The sequence below is a fragment of the Salvia splendens genome, chromosome 16 (genome assembly GCF_004379255.2).
Source record: "Salvia splendens isolate huo1 chromosome 16, SspV2, whole genome shotgun sequence".
Taxonomy (NCBI): domain Eukaryota; kingdom Viridiplantae; phylum Streptophyta; class Magnoliopsida; order Lamiales; family Lamiaceae; genus Salvia; species Salvia splendens.
Window position 1 is genome coordinate 18,810,681 of NC_056047.1, and position 19,701 is coordinate 18,830,381.

General features: G+C 42.1%; 1 long non-coding RNA gene across 2 annotated transcripts; it reads right to left on the bottom strand.

The window, feature by feature from the left end:
- Positions 1-6,318: 6,318 nt before the first annotated feature.
- On the bottom strand, positions 6,319-17,332 carry LOC121769973. 2 transcript variants are annotated; one of them, XR_006043728.1, is made up of 3 exons: positions 17,106-17,332; positions 15,728-15,792; positions 6,319-6,595 (listed from the first exon to the last, which is right to left on the bottom strand). It is a non-coding gene; the product is annotated as an uncharacterized LOC121769973 (long non-coding RNA). The 2 variants fall into 2 exon arrangements; XR_006043727.1 differs by lacking the exon at positions 6,319-6,595 and adding an exon at positions 14,540-15,317.
- Positions 17,333-19,701: the final 2,369 nt, after the last annotated feature.

Consider the following 19,701-nt stretch of genomic DNA (forward strand, 5'->3'; position numbering starts at 1 on the left):
ATACTAATAATGAAGTTTATTTTGTAACAATTTGCCATAAATACTACTCATTCTTCAACTTTTTATAATTAAAGAATTTTAAAATATTTTTAAGATATCGATACTCGTAAAAATTAATGTCGCAGTCAATAGACTATACTTAAATATTGATATATTGATATTATTTAATTTTTAAATAATATATCAATATTCAAGTATCGTCTATTAACCGTGACCTTAAATTTACGAGTATCCATACCTAAAAAATATTTTAAAATTCTTTAATTATAAAAAGTTGAAGAAGAAATTTTTCTTGCATGTCACATTATTAAGTGATAATATTGAAGGATAAATTATATTTAGAAAATCGTCAAAAATATATAATAAAGATATTTATAAAAAAATATAAGTATGTGATAAGCTAATTAAAAATATGTACCATTCAAGGTATTGAGAGTATTTTCATCCATAAAAACTTGGAAATAGTAAAAAAAATACTTCGATTGATATTAACTCATTGTTGACGGTTCTCAAATGATATTTTCAAAGTTCACAGACCTAAAATGATACTTTGACAAAGTTTGTTGACAAAAAAAAATGTTCCCTCTAAATTTAACTTTCATATGCTCCATCCGTTCACAAAAAATTGTCTTATTTATGAGCAGTATGAGTTTTAAAGAGCAATTGATAAAGTAAGAAAGATGAGAGAAAAAGTAGAAAAGATAGGAGAGAAAAAGAGAATAAGTAAGAGAAAAGGAGAAAAAATAATAAAGTATGTGAAAAAGTTTCCGTTTTTGAAAAGGAACAATTTTTCGTGGGTATCCCAAAATGGAAAAATGAGACTTTTTTTTATTGACGAAGGGAATATTACTCCATCCGTCCTTCTATAGTAGAGGCGTTTCTTTTTGACACGAGATTTAAGAAAAGTTGTGCTAAGTAAGGTAAGTAAATGAATAATAAAGTAGAAAAGTAAAAAGGTAGAGAGATGAAGAGAAAATAAAGTAAGAGAGAGTAAAGTAAGAGAGAAAAAAAGTTGTTGCTTTTTTGCTAAAAAAGGAAACGACTCAGCTATAGTGGGACAACCCAAAAAGGAATACGACTCAACTACAGATGGGAGGTGGAAGTATATTTTAACAGTTTACATAATTAATAGAATGTAAAATAAAAAAATTAATGAAGTATTACACTAATATTTTGTCAATGGAATCAGGAATATACTATAGATGTTTATAGTAATAAGATTATTTGACAATACTGATTAAATTATGATAGGGATCTCAACGTAGCGACGACGCGCCGTGAACCAGAGCTTGCAGACGAGGAAGCACCGGAACTAGAGACAACTCCAGCCAAGCCAAGAGGGCGACCTATGAGTGCTGCGCAAAACAGGAAGGACCGACCGAAGCGCGCGTCGTCAAGGTCGCACGCTTCAAGGACTTTACATTATATTAAAGATAGACATAGAAAACTTATTATGCTTTCTCGCTTTATTATTTTGCTGATTTTATTTTCTTTTCAAACATTATTTTTATTAGTTTAGATTTGCTAAATCTTTTTGGATTTTTTTCTTGATTCTTTCCCGAATCGTAGAGTCGAATCAAGCAGTGTCCGAACTATATATATAAAGAGTTCATTAGAGAGTCAAAATCATCGAGAATTGAGAAATAAAAGATCTTCTTTCTCGAAACCCTATTTCTTCACAAACCCTAGCGTGGCTTGGGTGTTTATTTTCGTTCCTTTAATCATACAAAACAAGTGCTTGGAATCCCGATAAGCCCCAAGGCTTATCATCTGGTGCGTTCATTGAGTTCTTTTCTCCCGAAGCGACCGATGGCGACTGGTGGAAACTCTTCGTCGGTGACGAACAACACGCTGCCCACACCTCTCACGATGACCAAACTCACGGAGGAGCTGCTGGACGTGCGATCACGTTATGCCGGCCAAGACAAGAAGTTGATGTCAATTCAGTTTGACCTCGAGGTTTTTACGCGAAAGCAAGCGGCCCAAAATAAGAAAATTAAGGATAGCCTCGCCATCTTGGTCGATGCGAGCAGGCGCTGCCATACCGATCCCCCCGACCCAGCCATCCCAACCATGAGACGCTGGAAGCTGCCGCCGTCGGTGGCCCACCCACCCCAGGGTATTGACGTTGAGCCCCTGCCGAAAATCAAGCCGGAGGCACCCAGGTTTAATGGCGACAACGCCACTGAATGGATCCGAAAGATTCAGCGCTACTTTAATCATCATTACACACCGCTACAGGACCGGGTTTACCTGACCTCCTACTTGTTTGATCATCCGACTTCGAATTGGCTAACCTATTGGGAAGATAATTGCTCGGATAAGAGTTGGGATGACTTCTTGCTAGCGGTGAAGCACCGTTTCGACCCCGACCTTTACGTTGATTATGTGGGCTGCTTGGCCACACTAAGCCAGTCTACCACTGCTGAAGCCTATCAGAAGGAGTTTGAGGATTTGATGCAGAAGGCGTCTAATGTGGGCGAAGACACTTTGACCTCGCTATTCATCGCCGGTCTGCAGGAACCACTGAAGCAGGAGTTATTGACCAAACGGCCACCATCCCTTGACGAAACGTTCACCCTTGCACACCAACTTGCCGCTTGCCACAAACTCGGCATGCCGAAGGGTGTTCAGACTCACACTACCTGGTCAGATCGCGAGGCGAGTCCGAAGCCAACAAATACACTGGCTCTGACTGCGCATCAGCCACGCACGGGTCAGTTGTCCATCCCAAAGCCGGGAATACCCATCGTCGGAGTGTCCGCGGCTGAACGCGCAGAACGGGCACACCAAGGATTATGCTTTTGGTGTCCTGAAAAGTATAGTCCTGAACACATCTGTAGCAAGAAATTCTACGCACTGATGGGCATGGACAACGAGGACGACGAACCAGAGAAAGAGGGTTCATTGACCGATGGCGAGGGGGAGAACATGATTATCAGCAGTGATGTTTCAATTATCCATGTAATCAGCCCGAAGATGCAACCGAGGGCGATCCGCCTGACTGGCCAAATTAGGGGACGTGATGTATCCGTACTGATCGACGGTGGCGGTACCCATAATTTCATCCAGCCCACCGTCGCGGAATAGCTAAGTCTCTTTGTCCAGTGAATCACCCCATTTCGTGTTTTTGTAGGCAATGGGGAGTCCCTATGCTGTTCTTTTGCATGCTTAAAGACTCCGATTTCCTTGCGGGGTCATTCCTTCCACATCGATTTGTTTATATTAAAGGTGAAGGGTCCGGATGTTAGCCTGTGCTGCTGCATGGTGAGGGGCCGAAACCGCGACAGATTTCCTATAACAATCTATTCACGCTAATCGGTCAAGACCATGATTGTGACGTGTTCAAACTTGTGGCAACCAGACTGGTGGCGGGACAGCGCGAGCCTCCACCAAATTACCCTGCCATGGATGCTCTCATCTCCAAGGTCCTCGCTGATAAAACTAGGAATTGTATTGCATTGAGATGATTTGTGATACACTTGATCGTCCTATTTATAATGCTAGAGAAATAAATACTCCTAGGTACTATACACTTGGAATTATAATTCCTTGAACTTGTAAGATGTCTCTTTCCAATAGTCTTGATACTCCAACTTTATTATTTCCAACACTCCTTGAGACCTCAACTCATTATTTCCAACACTCCCCCTCAAGTTAAGTAACGGGGTTTTCGATACTTAACTTGCTAAGAGCTACTGAAAAATCCTTTGCTCCAACTGCTTTTGTCAGAATATCTGCAAGTTGTTCTTTTGACCTAACAAATGGGAACTCAACAATTCCATCATCAATATTCTCCTTGATGAAGTGCCTATCTACCTCAACGTGTTTTGTTCGGTCATGTTGAACTGGATTCTCTGCGATGCTGATTGCAACTTTATTGTCACAAAAAATCTGACAGGTCTTCTGTGACAAAAGACCAAGCTCATCCATCAATCTTCTGAGCCATAAGATTTCAGTTAATCCATTCCTGATTCCTCTAAATTCAGCTTCTGCACTTGACAATGCCACGACCTTTTGCTTCTTACTTTTCCAGGTGACTAGATTCCCCCAACAAATGTGAAGTACCCTGAATTTGATTTTCTGTCAATCGGATTTCCTGCCCAGTCAGCGTCGGTATAGCCGTGGATTTCAAGATGGTTGCCACGTCTAAACATTATCCCATGATCAAAAGTCCCTTTGAGATATCTGACAACCCTCAACGCTGCTTCAAGGTGACCATCTTGAGGTCGGTGAATGAATTGGCTTATCACGCTAACAGCATAAGCTATATCAGGTCTGGTATGTGAAAGATAAATCAGTTTTCCAACCAGTCTTTGATACCTTTCCTTATCTGCCAAATTAGCTCCTTCTGTGATTTTAAGTCCATGGTTGACAGCGATTGGTGTGTCTTACATCATACAAGTTTCCGCTAGGAGATATAATGTATACTTCTTTTGATTTATGAAGATCCCCTCCTTTGATCTTAGGACTTCGACTCCCAGAAAATACTTGAGTGCTCCCAAATCCTTCATTTCAAACTCTCTTGCAAAATTCTTCTTAAGTTGCTCTATCTCTTCACAATCGTCTCTTGTGATGATCATATCATCAACGTAGATTATCAGGCACGTGATTTTATCTCTTCTCTTCTTCGTGAATAGAGTGTGATCTGCATTACTCTGTAGGTAATCGTACTTCTTCATGGCTTCTGTAAATCTCCCGAACCAAGCTCTTGGAGACTGTTTCAACCCTTATAAGGTTTTCTTCAATTGGCAAACCTCTCCATCTTCAAAATCATCTTCGAAACCTGGCAGAGCTTCCATGTAAACTTCCTTTTTTAATTCACCATGCAAGAATGCATTAGTAACATCGAACTGATACAAGGGCCAATCCTTGTTTGCCACTATAGAAAGCAGAACTCGAACAATATTCATCTTTGCCACTGGCGAGAAAGTTTCGGAGTAATCAACTCCATAAGTTTGAGTGTAGCCTTTAGCCACGAGCCGAGCCTTGTACCTCTCGATGGTTCCATCGGGTCTTCGTTTGATGGTGAAGACCCATCTGTACCCCACAATTCGCTTCCCTTTTGGTAGCCGACACTTTTTCCATGTCTTATTTCTTTCTAGAGCTCTCAACTCTACCATCATTGCTTCTCTTCAGTGTTTGATCTTCAGGGCTTCTTTCATAGTTTGTGGGATTTCTTCTTCTCCATATAGGGCTGCCTCAAAAGCTCTTGCCCGTCTTGTCATATTTGCCTTTGCCACACTCCCTACTGGATATTTAGCTCGTTTACTTGGTCTCTCCGGTGAATATCGTTTGGGAGGAACACCACGGTTACTTCGGGGTGGTAAGATATACTGCCCTGTATCTTCGTCTATGACTTCCTCCATTCTTTCTTCTGTAATGACAAGGTCAGCAGTAGTAGTAACAAAGTTTTCAACATGATTGTTTACCTCAGATATCAGAGGGGGCGGTATTGGAGCGCCACCATGAACCACAGGTTGAGATGTGTTTAAGACAGGTTCGTCGGCAGTATTATTTGGCTCTGGTGGACCTTCAGTGGGATTATGGTTATTCGGCATAAATAGCCAACTTATCGAGTCAACACTAGTAATTTCCCTCCCCCCTGACTGGTAAGTTGGGTGTTGTAGAAAAACTCAGATTCTAAGAAGGTGCAGTTCATTGTGGTTATCACTTGACGAGTTTTTGGATCATAACACCTATACCCCTTCTGATTGACACCATACCCAATAAAAACACATTTGGTTGCACACGAGGATAGTTTTGTTCGCTCATATTTTGGAATATGAACAAACACCGAACACCTAAAAATATGAGGTTTGAGGGATAAGGCATGAGGAATTGTAGTCATGCTGGATAACATCTGGATAGGATTTTTAAGGCCAAGGGCTTTGGTGGGGAGACGATTGAGGGTGTAAACAGATGTAGCCACGGCTTCAGGCCAGAAAAAAATTGGTACTTTTGAATCTAGGATGATGGCTCGGGTCATTTCAAGGATTATACGGTTTCTCCTTTCAGCAACTCCATTCTGTTCGGGGGTGTAGGCACGTGAGGTTTGATGGATGAGGCCATTATTGGTGCAAAATTCTTTCATCTGAGTATTAACATACTCCCCCCCATTGTCAGACCTAAGGATTCTAATTTTTGTTTGAAATTGGGTAGGATCTGAAAATTTGGAAAAAACATCTGATTTATTTTTGAGAAAATACACCCATGTCATGCGAGTGCAATCATCAATAAATAAAACAAAATATCGAAAACCATTTTCCCCCAAAACTGGAGATGGGCCCCACACATCAGAATGATTTAAGGAAAAAATATTATCAACTTTAGTGTTTTTGGGTCTGAAAGTTTTTCGATGGCTTTTAGCCAAAACACAAGTTTGACAGTGCAAAACAGAACTCAAATTTAGATGCGGAAAAATAATACTTAAATAACTAGTAGATGGATGTCCTAACCGCCTATGCCATAACCAAGCTTCCCGTTCTGAATTTCCATGAGCCAACATTCCTTTGCCAGTTTGAACCGTCTCATCCACATAGTATAACCCATGATGCTCAGTGGCACGCCCAATAGTCCTCCCCGTCCGGATATCCTGTAGACAACAAATATTGGATTTATTAGAAGGGTGCAATTGAGTTCTCGTGTAACATGACTGACAGATAACAATTTCTGAGACAAAGCTGGCATAAAGAGACAATTAGGGATTCTCAACGATGGTGATATTTGAATGGTTCCCGACCCCTCAACAGATATAAATTCCCCGCTGGCTGTTTCAATATAAGTCCTTTTGAATTTCGTCAACTCTCCAAAGTCGGACCTATCATATGACATTGTGTCTGCTATCCCACAATAAAAAATCCACCCTTTTTTTCATTTTTTCCATCTATTTTTGTGACTTGACATGCGGTGGAAATTTCTGGGTTATCTCTTAATACGAAAAAACGATTTTGGATTGAGATTGGGCTACTATGGTATTTAATGCTAGTGTTGGGGTCAACATGAGATTTTTGATAAATATGGGGGTTGTCATGTAAGAGGGTGGGGGAAGGTTTATAAAAAAGAAAAGTGGAAGGGTTTGAGGGCAAAGTCAAACCCTCAAACCCTTTACCTCCAATTGATTTTGTAAACGAGGCAGAGCCTCCCGCCGCCTTCGCTTCTCGGTTGATTCCTCCTCCGTTCACGCCTCACCATCCGCCGCCGGTCAAGATTCCTATCGATTTGCCACCGTTGTTTCTGGCGTGGGCAGCCCCTTGGCTTCCCGTCGGAGTGACAAAGTCGGTGCCTTCTTCTCTCCCCACCGCCATTTTTCCCTTGCCGGTTGAATTCCGGTTTAGTTTGTGTCCATCCTCCCACCATTCTGGAAATCCCACCAATTTGAAGCATGTTTCTTTGGTATGCTTTGTCATCCCACAATGGGTACAATACAATTTTGATTTGTCGATTCCTCTCCGATTTGAGGAATTGTTGCGTGATTGTGGTGGTGGAGATGGTCCTCGATGGGGCGGCGGGGCTGTGGTGCTCTGTCTTGACCGCCAAACTGGGGCGGTGGTGCTCCCTGACGAGCACCGAAGTCGGCTCCTATGTCGGCGTTGACGTTGGTGTTTGTCAAGTTGATTGACACTCACTTGATTTTGGTTGTTTTTAGGTGTAGGTTTGAGAGATTTCTGTTGTATATGTAGCCAAGGTTCGGGATTGGTTGTTTTTGGATTTCTGCCGGATCTTAGTCGAAAGGTTTGGGAAGGGTTTGAACAATGATGAATTTTAATTCTGAGTTCGATTGAACCACATAACCGTTTCTGCTCTTGATACCATGACAAAACTAGGAATTGTATTGCACTGAGATGATTTGTGATACACTTGATCGTCCTATTTATAATGCTAGAGAAATAAATACTTCTAGGTACTATGCACTTGGAATTATAACAGAATTAATGTTATATTCCTTGAACTTATAAGATGTCTCTTTCCAATAGTCTTGATACTCCAACTTTATTATTTCCAACACTCCTTGATACCCCAACTCATTATTTCCAACACTCGCCACCTTCGACTCTGTGTTCTCGGTGCCCACAACACTGCCTCTCCCACGCAAGTGGGATCACAAAATCCATCTTCCAGAGGGGACGAGATCAGTGAATGTGAAGCCTTATTGGTATCCGTACTTCCAAAAAATGGAAATCGAACGACAGGTTAAGGAGATGTTATCGCAGGGGGTCATACAGCATAGCACAAGCCCGTTCTCTTTACCCGTCCTGCTGGTCAGAAAAAAAAAGATGGGTCATTTCGATTTTGCATCGACTACAGGGCACTTAATGCCGACACTACACTCGACCACTTCCCGATTCTGAAGGCCGATGAGCTCTTTGATTAGCTGAGTAAGGCGAGGGTGTTTTCTAATCTTGACCTTCGCTCAGGCTACCATCAGATACGGATGCGTGTTGACGACATCCACAAAACCGCCTTCCGGACGCACGACGGCCATTTCGAATTCTTGGTAATGCCCTTTGGGTTGACGAATGCGTCGTCTACGTTTCAAGCCGCAATGAATAGCATATTTCGCCCCTTTTTGCGCCACTTTGTGATTGTTTTCTTCGACGATATCTTGGTCTATAGTGGCTCTATGACGGACCATGCTTCCCACTTGGAGCAAGTCATGACGATTTTACACACCAACTGCTTTTATCTCAAACCATCGAAATGCTCTTTTGGGGTGAGCACTATTGATTACTTGGGTCATGTAATTTTGGCTGGGGAACTTCGGGTTGACACGTCGAAGGTGGAAGCAATGACCTCTTGGCCGACGCCGACTACGGTCAAGCAATTGCGTGGGCTTCTGGGCTTAACAGGGTACTATCGCCGTTTTGTCAAGGACTATTCCGTCATCGCATCCCCACTCACAGACTTGTTGAAGAAAGAGGCCTTTATTTGGTCCTCTGCCGTGGCAGACAGTTTGGCAGCCCTTAAGGACGCCATGATGGCAGCTCCGGTGCACCACTTACCGAACTTTGAGATTCCTTTCACTATCGAGACGGATGCGTGCGACTTTGGTATAGGCGCGGTCTTACTTCAGAATGGCTACCCCCTTGCTTATTTCAGTAAAAAGTTGGGGCCGAAACGCCGTTTAGCTTCAACTTATCACAAGGAGCTTTACGCGATCGTTGAAACGGTACAGAAATGGCGACAGTACCTCCTTGGCAGAGAGTTTATTATTAGGAGCGATCACCGGATCAATAATTTTATCTTAGAAAGCTTATGGGGTTCAAATTTATGATTGAATACAAATCGGGAGCTTCCAACCGCGTCACGGATGCCTTATCACGCCGCGACCAGGACGCTGCTATTAGGGAAAATTTGTGTTTGTGCTGCTCTCTCAAACGACTCCAACTATTATGGCGAAGATTCGTGTGGAGAATTTGGAGCTCCCTGACCTTGTCCGCCTTCGTGAAGAGGTTCTGGCTCAAAAAGCTCCATTGCATGTTTCAGTGGATGATGGGGTTTTGTATTTCAAGCATAGCATTTATTTGAGCCGTGAATCGGCGGTGCGCAACGGCGTCTTGCGGGAGTCGCATGACGTAAAGACGGACGAACATCCAGGAGAGAAACGGACATTTGCACGGGTCGTGGCTTCCTTCTACTTGCCCGGAATGCGCGCTGATGTGCGTCGCTATGTCGCAGCTTGCGGAGTCTGCCAGGTGACCAAGTATGTCACGAACAAGCCTTCTGGGCTGATTCAGCCATTGCCTATCCCTGATTCGGTTTGGTCCGCCGCATCGATGGATTTCATTGTGGTCTCCCACCGTCGCACGGCTTCACTGCTATCATGGTCGTGGTCGATCACCTCTCCAAATATACTCATTTCGGTGCCTTGCCTACAGGTTTTGATGCCCCGTGAGTGGCCAAATTATTCGTCAACACGGTGGTGAAATTACATGGATTTCAGGAAAATCTTCTGTCTGACCGCGATACTATCCTTTTTAGTGAATTTTGGACGGAGTTGATGGCTTTGAGCGGCACAAAACAACAGTTCACCACTGCTTATCACCCCCAAACGGATGGCCAGTCGGAGGTCACCAATCGATCTCTTGAACAATATTTGCGGGCGTTCACTTTCGAGCAGCCTAGGAAATGGTTCGAGTTCTTCCCTTAGCCGGAATTGGCTATGAATTGTAGCATGAATGTAAGCATTGGTATGTCTCCCTTCAAGGCCCTCTACGGTCGGGATCCTCCAAATGTTTTTGGCACACCTTCCGTACCAGCGAAGAATTCAGTAGTGGCTGCGTCCTTAGGTGAGCACACGACTTTGATGCAACTTTTGAAAAGGAATTTGGCTATGGCTCAACAACGAATGGCTACTCATGCTAATAAGCATCGGAATAAGCATCGGAAGAATGTGGAGTTCAGTGTGGGTGATCGTGTTCTTCTTCGCCTTCAGCCATATCGGCAAGTTTCCGTGGGGCGCCCGATTTAGGCTAAGTTGAGTCGTCGTTACTATGGCCCGTTTGAAGTTTTGCAGCTAATTGGGGCAGTAGCATACCGTCTACAACTTCCTCTGGGCAGTCGCATTCACGACGTTTTTCATGTGTCGTTGTTGAAGCTCTTTATTCCGTCGTTGGCTGATTCGGCCATCGATCAACTTCCCAGTGATTTCAGAAATGGTAGACCGATTGACACGCCCATTCGAGCGACCGAAGAGAGAGTCACGCTGCAGGGGGATTGCCGCAGCGCCAATGGCTCGTGTATTCGGGTTCTGATCCATCTACACCAGCGTGGGAGCCGACCCTGGCCGTGAGGACAAGGGTTGTTTCTAAGGACGAGGGAGTTGATAGGGATCTCAACGTAGAGACGCCGCGCCGTGAACCAGAGCTTGCAGACGAGGAAGCACCGGAACTAGAGACAACTCCAGCCAAGCCAAGAGGGCGACCTATGAGTGCTGCGCAAAACAGGAAGGACCGACCGAAGCGCGCGTCGTCAAGGCCCTCACGCTTCAAGGACTTTACATTATGCTTTCTCGTTTTATTATTTTGCTGATTTTATTTTCCTTTCAAACATTATTTTTTATTAGTTTAGATTTGCTAAATCTTTTCGGATTTTCTTCTTGATTCTTTCCCGAATCGTAGAGTCGAATCAAGTAAGGTCCGAACTCTATATACAAAGAGTTCATTAGAGAGTCAAAATCATCGAGAATTGAGAAATAAAAGATCTTCTTTCTCGAAACCCTAGTTCTTCACAAACCCTACCGCGGATTGGTTGTTTATTTTCGTTCCTTTAATCATACAAAACAGGTGCTCGGAATCCCGATAAGCCCCCAAGGCTTATCAAATTATGATCCATCCCAAGTGATATTCAATTTTATACATGCCATCGACCACAAAAACTTGTATAGTAGTATTTAACTAAGAAGTCAATTAACATATATTCCTAACCACCATATTATTTTCACATGTTTAAAAATTGATTATCATATAATCTTATACTTTGCTGAGAAAGAAATGAATATGATAATTGCGGAAATTAGAAACTTTGTACTCCTAATTTATAATTTTATTTTGGAAAAAATGTGAGATGGACTAGATTTGATCCTCTCATTTCATATTTTATTTAACTATTTGGCCTAACTTACACTACAGTATAAAATATTTGAAAACAATCTTCTGTCAATTGTTTCTATGCTTGCAATTGCGGCCTAAGAAACAATATACAACAAGAAAACTAGCATCAATAAGAAAGAACACAAGTCCATTGGCTTAGATACAAGTCGAAACGAAATAAGACAAATAAGATTGGAAGGACTTGGAAAGAGGTCGAAAACACGAATAGAATGCGGATCAAATTATATGGAATGATAACCGAACCGATTGGATCAATTAGCAAATGTCGTTGCCACTTAATCAATGCAATCTAGCTCTCGCCCTTTCCGCCTTGCCAAAGTAATTTATAACTCTCAATTTTGCACAACTTTAACAGTAAAGCGGCAAGTTCGGGGTCGATCCCACAGAGAAGTTGGTATGTCGAGTGTGTGAGTAGTGAACAGGGGGGTTGGCTGCTGGCACGCTTTAACTTGAGAGTTTTTAACTACTGGTTTTAATCTAGACAGAATTAAACTAGCTAGCTTGATCAATGGAAATTTAACTACTGGATTAAGTGAATTGCAGGTAATAACAGAAAAGTAAATGCGCGGATTAAAAGCGAAAATAACTTTGATTAAACTAAAAGCTGAGTACAACGTGAAATTTAAACTAAGCTAACACTTTGGAATCTAAGAAAGCGGTAAAAACTGAGAAAAATCTCAGCGGGAAACTTAAGATAACGCTAACAGAATTGAGTATTCTGCAGCCCTCCCTTTCGGTCGCCCTTTAAACTAAGCTATCTAACTAAGCTAGAGAACTGAACTAAACAAAGCTAGAGAGCTGAACTAAACTAAGCTAGAGAGCTGAACTACGCTAAATAACTAAGCTAAGCTAAACTAGACAAAAAGTAAAGTCTCGGATGCCTTCCTGTGGTGGCACACCCTCTATTTATAAGCTCGATTCGGCCGCCAGCTGGATAACGATCTTGACAGGGAATATTTGCTCATTCTGAGAGTGAGCGACTCATTGATTGCTACGTGCTGTTCTTTTAGAATGATGACGCTTTTTGGTAACAGATTCGTGACTCAGCTCCGTCCTTGCATCTCATATTCCAGCACGTGTCCCCTTCTAGAACGTCGTCCTTGATAACAGAATGGTGCGCTATATCCAGCTCATTTCCTCACGTGTTCTTCTTCTAGAAGCCAGCGGTCCCCACCTAACTGCTTGATCGCTCCCCCTTGATCAACTCCCCCGATTCTTGGCCTTTTATCGCCTTTTGTACTTGCTTGATCAGTTCGGCCTTGCTGCCTTGGTTAAGTGGTATTTCTGCACATTTAACACTTGTTTTGCGTGATAAATCGATCAAGTAGCATGTATTTCACCCTTAAACCGATGCATGAAATGAGTCTTATCAAACTGCTCACACTTAAAACATACTTGTCCTCAAGTATAAAGAAAAATAAAAGAAAAAGATAAGGCAGATTTCAGGCATGGTTTACTTATTTCACTAGTAAAGGAAAACGAAAAGAAAAACAAAACTTTAAGATAAAAACACGTATTCACATGTATGCATTAGACCGAATAATTTTCCAACAATCATACCCGAGGTCGAGGTTAATCCATTTGTCAGTAGCTTGTGTTCCTTCTTTTTCGCCTTTGCTTGATCAAGGTGTCAGCTTGTCAAGATTGCTCAATTTAAAAACCACTGTTGGATTCACTCAGTCACTATTTTCTCACCAGAGATATTAGGACTATTCACTCGGTGTTGCCACAAATTTAATACTTTGAATCGGACTACACAAGATAGTTCCTTAAGGTCTTTGTTTTGGGTTGTAACGGGGCTCAAGGGTAGTAACGTGTTAGGTTAGGGTCCTAGGGGTTCTAAGTTTAAATATAAAGGTTTTAAAGAAAAATCACATGAGTCGAAAGGCCAAAGATTTGACTAAACTAGTTGGATTAGAATTGGGATATTTATTTCTTGGTGCTCCCTCTTGGTCAGATTTCGACCTTTAGCCTTATAACCTTCGGCTTATTATTATTTTTACTTTTGATTTCCTGGGTCAGGTTACAACTATTTCCTGCCCTTCCTCTTTTCTTTTTTTTTATTTTGTTTTTATTCTTTTCATATGATCAACCTGATTGTCTAACTTGATCAACCCGACTACCCTTTATTCCGACCATTCTTATTGCTATCCCCCTTTTGTTTCCCTTGACAAACTTCATTTCTTTGACTATCTTTCCTCATGTGATATGAAACTTTGAATTTGGTTTTAAGGCTTCAAAGAAAGGGAAAGAGTGTATGGGCTCGAATTGGCTACTAGGGGGTGCCTTTACTAATGAGGCGGGTTTGTGGAACGAAAGAAGAACACGACTCAAATGGTTAAGTCCTAATGCCTTTAGTCATTACTACATGTGCAATTTTCATCTCAATATTAAAAGTCAACCTCTCGTAATTTTTTTTCTTTTGTAAAAATAGTAGAAAGTGTTCTACTTTTGACTTATAACTCACATATAGAGAGGCTTCATAGTTGGTTTAGAAATTGAGCGTTTCCATCATACTTGCCTCATTCAAATTCATCAAGTTTTTGCAATCAAGTTTTACATGTGAGCATACTGAATCCTTTTTCTAACTCTCCCAAAAAGTAATCAAGTCTTCCATTTATCCAATTTCATGCATATTGTCTATCTATTACTACCTGGAATTTGTTATTTTTGAGAAAAAAATTAGCATGTATGATTTTATTGTAACTAACCCATATCCCCTCCCCATTGCATATGAACTCGTCCTCGAGGGACTGGATGCAGTGGAAAGAAGGGTTAGGCACAGGCTATGGCATAACAACAATCAATGGAACTTCTCACACTTAGACCAGACACTGGGCTAAGTGTGAGGCAGTACCGGCAATCAAAAAGTTGCTAATGAAAATAGAAAAATAGAACTTAAATACGTAAACGCAGGCAAACAGAGATAGCAAAAATATCATGCATACTTCTCACACTTAGACCAGACATTGGGCTAAGTGTAAGAGAACAAAAGAGCATGAGTATATACAGACCAACAAAAAAAAAATTGTTTGTAAACTTAAAACGAGCGGAGATATGGGGGGTGTATTTGAAAGTTCCCTGGGGGTTGACTCGGAGACGCTGAAGGTTGCCTGGAGGACATCAGACGCCTAGGTAGAGGAGAGCTTGTAGAGGGAGGTGGTTGCATAGCGAGGGTCAATTGGCGAATAGCTTGCAAGACCCTGGATTGAGCGACCAGCTGGGCATTCGAATTCTCCACCAGCTACGTTAGAAACTGCTCCACGCGGAGCCTCCATTCGTTGATAGCGCGTGCAGGCACCTCTGGTTCTGCTATGGTTGTTAGCTCCAACCTCTGCCGTGGTTGTCTGTCGGGGCTTGCCGGTTGGTCTGTCGTTATCCTCTTGTTCCCGCGTCCGGCCTCCTCTGTCTCCGCCTGCCGTATCTCTTGTTGCTCTGCCTGATTCTCCTTCCGAACCTTCGAGATGAAGTGAAGTCTCCCGTCGCGCAGTCGTTCAAGCACCTTAATTCTTACAAAGAAATCAATGTTAAACAGTTCAGGTTTTGGGCAGCGACTGGGAAGCTCCACACCCTCCTGGAATTCCAGGGTCCAATTTCGCCTTAGATATGCTCCGAGAAGGTGGCAGACGTTGAGGCGGCGGGCAGGGTGACTGGCAATCTGACTTATCGAGTAGGCAATCCAATAGCCCAGGTGTCACGACCGCCCTTTAGGGTTAATAAATACAGGCGATCGTGATCAAAAGAATTTAATAAATAGACGAAAAGAAATAGGGTTTCAACACAAGTTGGACCAACAATTAATATCCCAATAAATAACCAAGAGTTTAATATTATCCAACAAGAAATCCGGAATATCCATTACCCTAACAATTAAAGTTGTCAGCCCAAATAAAACATAATTAAACGAAACGTCACAGCGGAAACGACCAAGGGAAAGAGTTGCCAGCCCGTACGCTAGCACACGATCTACCATAGGTGTACACTAATCCAAGTAGGGTTTGTGGCCCTACGAGGACCCGAATTCGATTTATATAATAATGGCATAAAGCCACATCAGATAGGCACGTTAAAAGTCAAATATTTAGGACGTTGTCCGTATTTAAAAGAAAGCCCACCTCGATTGCTTACTCCGAAACTATTTTCTTTCCTTTGCGTTCACGATTCCCTTGCGAGATATCACCTTTAGAATTAAAATAACACATAAATCAACACACTTTCAAATTAAATAAATAAGATGCATGCATCCTAGGCGAAGTTATTTAACTCGTTTTATCTCGGTTTTCGATTACTCGGCGGCCGCTTACGCCCCTAATTCCTCCATTGGCTCCTCGTATTTTTCCTCAACAATATCGAAATAAAATCCCCAAAATTAATAAAAAGTAATCACATTATCGCAAGCATTTTCCCCTCGAACTATATTTATTTTGGACTTAGGATATAATTATTCATTCGTTGAAATATTCCGAAATTAATTAAATAATTCGTCACTATTAATTATCTGCCCAAAGATTTATTTAAAAGCCCCAAAACTTAATTATTTCCCCCACTTTATGTCTCCAATTAAATTAGGAAGCCCCAACAAATTAAATTGGAGTCCAACTAACCAAATCCTACCATTTAAATTAAAGAGGCCCAACCAATTAAATTGAGCCCAAACATCCAATTCTAATTAATGAGGCCCAATCCCAATTAATAACAAAAGGCCCAAAATTTAATTATACACCCCCATTCTCCACTGCCACCATCTCCAAGTCTCTCTCTTCCTCTCTTTCTAACTCTCTACTCCTCTTTCTTCGTCGACAAATTGCAGCGAATTCATCCAAATTCCGTCGGATTCCTTCAATTCATTCCACGCCGCATCGTTGCTCCCCGGTCGCATCGACCCTCACGCCGGCGACCACCGCTCGCTGGAAGAAGCGGTGCTGCTGTCGCGCCGCTGCTCCGTCGCCGCCGGGAAGACGCGACGCAGCTGCCGGGAGGCGCTGCTGTAGCCGCCGATCCGCCGGAAGGGCTGCTGCTACTGGGGCGCGTCCACCGCCGTCCAGCCGATCCGATTCACCTCCGAACAGCTTCGAATTGATCAATTGAAGAACAAAATGTGACCGAAATCTTGAATAACAGATCGGAGGAAATGGATTGAGTTTGAGAAGAATATTTTGTGATGTTTATGTTCGAAAATCCCTACACCAAATCGAGACAAGCTGCGTGGGAAAGCTCCATTCGTCCGGTTTACACCTTCTCCTCCGTCGAGGATTTATGGCGGTATTTTCACCTTAATTTGCACCAATTTGTGTTTTCTTACAATTTTGTTTCGTTTCGGTTTTCAATTCACGGCAAGGGGTTTCAATTCGTGATGTCCGATAGGTTTTGATTGTGTCGTTGTTCGAGTTATGTTTGATTGCTGATTGAAAAACGTGAGATGTGGAGTATGATGATATGTTATGAATGAAACGCTAAAAAAATTCATACTTTGGAATTGGGTAGAAATTTTACCTCCGTGAGTAGGACTTGGTTGTGGAGTTCACAAGGCTGGAAAGGAAGATCCTTAAGGCTGAAAGGATTTTGATTTCTTGAGTTTAAATTGAGCAGAATGGATCTTGGTTCTTCTTTTTTTTTCTTTTGCTGTAGAGAACGATAGGTGAAGAAAATAAACTGATTGGAGATTTAATAGTGGGGAAGGGTGGTTAAAGATATGGGAGGGATTTACGGGAGAGAGTGGATTTTTTTCAACGTGGGGAAGAAGAATAAATTTCGAATCTGTTACTTTTTTTTTGGATAAATTTGAATTTATTTGGCATTTAATTGCAGATTACGGAAGAGGAATATCTCATCACGGAGGAGGAAAAATCTGCGTAGAATCTTTAATTAAAAATTTGAATTAAAGATATTTTATTTTAATTAGTTTAGTTTAATTCACAGCCCATTGTATTTTATTTTAAATTGTGCAGTTCACAATTTATTTATCACGGACTGGACTTTCATACCATTTATTTAATTTATCGGATCCAACACGGAATTGAGTCCAATAAATATTCCTCACGGAAAGGAAATTATTCAATTTCGCATTGTAATTTATTTCATAATTTCTAGCTCTCATAACAAATAATCAATTTTTCGAAAACCTTTAATTTATCCCCGTATCCAGTTATTCGAGCAGCCACGTCACATATTCAACAATGTTGACCCAGTCAAAATTCCAACTAAAAATTTAGGTCACAAAAGGTATCCAACAATTTTACTCGATAATTAATTTGCGGACCTCACAATATCAAAAGCATTAAATACATGTACTTTAGGGTTCGAAAAGTGGGGCGTTACATCCTTCCACCCTTAACAGAAATTTCGTCCTGAAATTTGCTACCATCAAGTAAAGAGTTCTGGGTACAATCCCATCATTTTATCCTCATTCTCCCACGTGGCTTCTTCATGCCCATGATTTTCCCATAGCACTTTCACACAAGCAACAGGTTTATTCCTCACATTCTGGATCTTTCGGTCTAAAATGGATTGGGGTCTCTCCTCATAGCTCAAGTCTGGATTCAACGCGACTTCCTCAAAAAGGATCACGTGCTTTGGGTCGAACATGTATTTCCGTAACTGCGACACATGGAAAACGTTGTGCACATTTCCCAGGATTGGTGGTAGCGCCAATCGATATGCAACGGGGCCCACTCCTTCGAGAATTTCGTAAGGTCCGATAAATCGCGGTTTCAATTTGCCCTTGACGCCAAATCGTGTTATCCCTTTTGATGGAGATACCTTCAAGAAAACTTTATCGCCAGCTTGAAATTGTAAGTCGGTTCGTCGGACATCCGCGTATGATTTCTGTCTGTCTTGAGCTTCTTTTATCCTCTCACGAATTTGTCGAACGATTCCCACCATCTCTTCAACTGCATCAGGTCTGAGTATTCTTCTCTCCCCAACTTCATCCCAGTAGAGCGGCGATCTACACTTTCTTCCATATAATGCCTCATACGACGCCATGTTTATCGTTGCTTGGAAGCTATTGTTGTAGGCGAACTCGATCAGTGGTAGTGTTGCCTCCCAACTTCCCCCTCGGTCGAGTACCACGGCTCTTAGCATATCTTCGAGAGTTTTGATCGTTCTTTCGGACTGTCCATTGGTTTGCAGGTGAAACGCTGTGCTGAAGTTCAATTTGGTTCCAAGCTCTTTCTGTAGACTTATCCAAAATCTTGAGGTGAATTTTGGGTCACGGTCGGACGTGATAGTCACTGGAACTCCATGCAATCGAACTATCTCCCTTATGTAAATCTGAGCTAGTTTGTTGGACCCATAGCTTATGAGAATCGGTATAAAATGCGCACTCTTGGTAAGTCGATCTATAATTACCCAAATGGCGGTGTTCCCTCTCAGAGTCCTTGGCAAACCTGTCACGAAATCCATGGCGATGTGCTCCCATTTCCACTCAGGAATTTCTAGTGGTTGTAGCTTCCCATACGGCCGTTGATGTAGAATCTTCACTTGCTGGCAGACTAAACATCTCTCGACGAATGACGCTATGTCCCTCTTCATACCATTCCACCAAAAGGACTTCTTGAGATCTTGATACATTTTCGTACTTCCTGGGTGAGCAGTGTAAGGAGTTTCATGTGCTTCACTCATCACCTCGTTTTTGAGCTTCCCGTTATCCGGCATGCATAATCTCCCTTCGAAAGTAAGGGCATTGTCGCCTTCTTCACTAAAATTCCCAGATTCACCGGTTCGCACTTCTACACGAATCTCCTCCAACTTTGCATCCATCCGTTGTGCTGCAATAATTCTCGACCTCAGATCCGGTTCAACGGCTAAAGTGGCGATTCGTGCTTCCACTGTTTCAGGTGCTCTTACCACTTCCAAACACATCTTGCTGAACTCGCGAATCAGCTTTCTTCCTTGGTGATAAAAATAGCCAGCTGGGAATGATCTTTCCGGCTCAAAGCATTCGCCACTACATTTGCTTTGCCGGGGTGATAATTGATGCCACAATCGTAGTCTTTCACCAACTCGAGCCATCTTCTTTGCCGCATATTCAAATCTTTCTGCTCGAAGAAATACTTCAGGATTTTGTGGTCTGTAAAGATCTCACATC